Source organism: Dermacentor silvarum, unplaced genomic scaffold, assembly GCF_013339745.2.
Source record: "Dermacentor silvarum isolate Dsil-2018 unplaced genomic scaffold, BIME_Dsil_1.4 Seq702, whole genome shotgun sequence".
In the NCBI taxonomy this organism is placed as follows: Eukaryota; Metazoa; Arthropoda; class Arachnida; order Ixodida; family Ixodidae; genus Dermacentor; species Dermacentor silvarum.
Genome location: NW_023606651.1, coordinates 1 through 4,904, shown reverse-complemented (window position 1 = coordinate 4,904; position 4,904 = coordinate 1). Strand labels below are relative to the sequence as shown.

Below are 4,904 nucleotides of genomic sequence, written 5' to 3'. Positions count from 1 at the left end.
GACGTCACGCCGAAGACTATCAGCCAGAGCTTTAGGTTTCTGTTGGCTGCTGTTCACCACTTATGCAAAGCAGTTATAGTGTTTCCAAGTCTTCAGGTGTGCCACAGCTGGTTGACAGAAAAGGAACACAAGAACTTTCCAAAGCTCCGTGCCATCATTGACTGCACAGAAATGACTGTTGCTAGGCAAGCTGCTTAATTTTGTACATTCACAGATTATTCTTCACAACTGAAGTACCTCTCATTTATCACTTGTTTGACTACCCATGCATTGCAACCAAGTGAATTGTAGTCAGTATAAGTTAGGATGCAAATGATTCATTGTCCTAAACTTTGCAGGCCTTTAAACCAGGACTGTCAACAAGTTGTGTGGCGCAACTATAAACAAAATAGTACGTTGAAGTACCTCGTTGCTGTAAACCCGCATGGTGCAGTAATGTTTTTTCCAAGACCTATGGAGGAAGAGTTTCTGATAAGGAGTTGACGTTATCATCTGGTGAGCTGTTCATACCCAAAATTATTATGTTAGTGCAATGCTTTCAGCAACTCAGCCAGTTTTATTTTCTCTTCGGCACAGGATTTATGGACCACCTACAAAGTGGCGACCAGGTTCTGGCTGATTGTGGCTTTCTCCTGTTCGAGGAATTCTATGAAAAAAACGTTCAGCTGATAACACCAAGCTTCACAAAGAACAGGGTGCAGCTCCCTGGACAAGAGGTCACAACCTCAAGGGGAATTTCCTCAACACGAATTATTGTGGAGAGAGCCATTGGTCATCTCAAGAAATAGCGCATAATGACTGGGACTGTTCCCTAAACATTAGTGGATGTTACGACGAAATCACAACTGTAGTTGCTGGGCTTACAAATCTTTGCCCACCACTGTCAAAAAGAGGTGAGCGATATGGCTATACAAAATTCTGATTGCTCTTGAAGAAAGTGTGCCCTGTGACGCTGCTAACTATTTCACCATTATTTCCTAGCTTTAGTACATGTTAGCATATGATACATAATGATGCAAAGATCGCATGTGTGCACCAGCTTGTACCATGAATCTTTCTTGCTTACCCGATTGATTCTTACAAAGTGTAGTGTTACCAGCTGTGTGCCTAAAACAAACTGCTCACACGTAGAAATAACCAAACAAGTGGATTTCGCAGTCAAATTTCAGAGTTCGCCCACGAGACACCATGTGTACTGAAAAACGCTTTATTGCAGGCATATTGCATAACAGAGATCATTAAAAGAGGCTTAGGTTGCAAGATTTTACTGAAATTTCGCACAATTTAAGATGCCATGGGAACACTTGTGAAAGCACTAACAAGCACCATCTCAAGATTCTTGGGTTTCACATTCAGTCTTTCTTCACTGAGTATTAGATTGTAGCAGAAAAGGGATTCTCAACATTCACCAAACTTAGTGGTGCATACTTGTACTTTCAAATATTTGACGATTTGATGTCATCAGGAGTGGCAGAATATTTGCCAGTTCTTTCAGTACCAAAAACCAGAGAAATTGAAGATATAAACTAACTGTATTAGCAACATATCCATTGGGGACGGTTGCGAATACAGCCATTATAATTGCAAAGTGTTCGTGGTTATAAATGGCTGTTTTCAGTTAAGTTCTCCAGCAAGTGATAACATTATAACACACTGCAGTTGCTTAGTAGCTTTGATGTTGCACTGCTAAGCACGAGGTCGCGGGATCAAATCCTAGCCATGGCAGCCACATTTTAATGGGGTCGAAATGTAAACACTGCCATGTGCTATGCATTGAGTGCACGTTAAAGAATCCCAGGTTGTAAAAATTAATCCAGAGCCTCCACTACGGCGAGCCTCGTAATCAGATTGTGGTTTTGGCACGTAAAACCCACAATTTAATAACATTATAACAAACTACGGTTAGGACAGAAATGGAAAAGGGCATTTTTAGACTCAGAAAATCCAATATACGTACCAACATCGAAATAGGCATTTATAGGCACAATAAAAGTGCCCCTTACATGTTTCTAGTCCCATAGTTCACGCTTAATGTTAAATAGGCACGATAAGTATGTGAGGAAAAAATAGCCATTTTGCCTAAAGTTCTGGTCTCTAGTTATGATGCATGACTCCACAGTGTAGGTTATATTCTGCATGCAAAAAGTACTGTGACATTCTCAACACAACTTTCTGAAATACCAGTTGGTCAAATTTCACTTGCTTAAAATATCACACACATAATATGATTGCTAAAAATACAAGTATTGTTCTATGGCACTTGTAAAATTACGAGCACCAAGCGAGCTCACGAACATATTGGATGAAATAATGTGTATGACTCATTGTTGTACTCAGATTCATAGGTGCTAAAGTTTTCACAAAGGAAATGTTGAATGGCACTTGTGTAATATATGGAGCAGTAATTAAACTGGTAAAATATCACATTTTGTTGACTAGAACACATATCACATGTTTCATTGATAATCAAACACCAAAAGTAGAGGTAACTGTTGGCAAACATGGTGCACAAAATTACACCCGTGCTGTGCACTAGATAAAAATTCCTAACCACTAAATGGAGACTAAAGGGCTAAACTAAGTATATAGCAGTATCACACGTTTCAGTCTGACAAGTCAAGAATGCAGTGGGCTTTCAAAGCCGATTTATATACTTGCGACACCGAATCGTCTTCGCCATGTCCTCTCCTTCCTTGCCATTTTTGTCCGTGTCTGCACTTTCTGCCTTGCTTTGGTGTTTCCTTACCGAGGAAGCTTTTTTTTTCCGAGTGTGAATGCTAACACTGAGAAGATAAGGGGGCCATTCAGTCTTTCACTGTGCATCTATCCCAATGGTGGTGGTACACACACGCATGAAAGGTAGGTGCATCAGAATTTTTTTTCGGGGAGACCTTTCTGCATTCTCGAATTATCAATGACAGTAGAACACCGTATCACATGCTTCATTGATTGAACACTGTATCACATGCTTAATTGTGTTAAAAATTAAAATTCGCAATTCTAATGGTAACAGACAGCAGAAAATTGTATTGAATGGTGAACATACCGTATCACAAGCAGCATTGCACAACTTTACCATTAAAAGACACTAAAGAGGAACATTAAATTAGTTTTATCTGATATGTTATCAGAATTCACTAAGTTTGGTCTTTCGTTTCTTTATAAGGAAGTGTAGCATTTGTTTACTGATGCATTGACTAGTCCAAAGCACATGCAGTCATTCAACATGAGGAGCTAGCACAGGAAGCCCATGTTTCATTTCTGCATCTTTTCCAGCTGACCAATACCGTGCTCATCTCCAAAATAATATTTTGGCATTACCCGCCGTGGTTGCTCAGTGGCTATGGTGTTGGGCTGCTGAGCACGAGGTCGCGGGATCGAATCCCGGCCACGGCGGCTGCATTTCAACGGGGGCAAATGCGAAAACACCCGTGTACTTAGATTTTGGTACACGCTAAAGAACCCCAGGTGGTCCAAATTTCCGGAGTCCCCCACTACAGCGTGCCTCATAATCAGAACTGCTTTTGGCACGTAAAACCCCATAATTTAATTTTTTTAATATTTTGGCATTACACCAATGTAATTTATTAATTCACATGTAGCATTCCTCCTTAGTGCCTTTTCAATGTTTTCAAAGTACAAAAAATTATACATTTGGATGTTTTTGAATACATGTAAAAAGCTTTCAAACATAAACTGCACAAGCCATGTTTATATTATCCTCCTAGTGGAATAGATTCTCAGTGCATATAGTTCTACATAGAATTGCCAAGAATTATTCTGGGCATTACAATGTCTTTTAGAAAAATTTTCAAGCTCTCTTTGTGCGTCTCCATAAAACTCTCGTCTCTTTCACTACTACCAGATGCCCGCCCCCGTCAATGTGAATGTAGAAGTAGCCTTTTGTGATGTTGTCCAGGTTTAGATGAAGCTGAGCTTGCACCTGGTAGTAGTAGGTATGACTTTCTTTCTATGTCCCATTGGCTGTAAGGCAGAACCCCTTTCTCTTCTGACCTTCAGCTACGAAGTCTTCGGGACTGCAATCTCTCAAGCAAAAAAGACGCTTTACTTCAACATGTGCAGGGTCATGGCAATCACATCGGAAAATTCCATCAGGGCTACAGCCAAGGAGTGGATAATTTGGGTTTATCATTAGTCCACATGCTTCAATGCGTGCATTAGAATGCATTGTCTGTAGGTGTTCAAGTAGCTTCTCTTTGGCCACAGGCTCATTTGTGACACCGTACAGAACAACAGGCACGTTTAATGGCCGCGTGCTGAATATCTTATTCAGCAGTCTCGTGCACCACACTCGTTTTCACCGACACACATCTTTGAAAATTGACGCCGTCACCCTGCCTTTTCGGTGCTCGTGCCACAGGGGATTATTTTCCTGGGTTCTTGTTGCAGATTCAATCCTCTTTGCCTCATTCTCTGGTATAGAAAAGTTTTCTATAACTTCGGTTGCCAAGGCTCCCACATTTTCATTTCTGAACCCGTTTGAATTTAGAAGCCTGGAGGTATATGCGGACAGTGGTACTTCCAGTGTTACCTCTAGAGTTGATGTAAAAGAATTTTGAGGGTCAGTGACATCTTCTGGTACTGTTGCAGCAGCAACTACTCCTGGCTGGCAGGTTGTTAGCGCAAAAACCCTTGCCGAAGGTGCAACCTGCAGGAGAAAAGCAAGAATTGCAGCCATTGAAATGTTAGGAGACCAATGTTAAAGTGCACTTGGTTAAGCTTGTTGTATGTTTGACCTGCTGCAGTCCTCCCAGGAAGCCATTTACATCAGGGATTCCTTTTAGCTTCACTGCTCCACGTTCTTTTGGCACTGTTGGCATTGGCCCGTAATGGTGCCGCTGATATATCTTTTTGGTTGGCTTGGATGGGATCTGCAAACAAAA

General features: G+C 41.1%; 1 pseudogene; it reads right to left on the bottom strand.

Moving 5' to 3' along the window:
• Nucleotides 1-3,755: 3,755 nt before the first annotated feature.
• On the bottom strand, nt 3,756-4,841 carry LOC125941954 (uncharacterized; annotated as a pseudogene).
• Nucleotides 4,842-4,904: the final 63 nt, after the last annotated feature.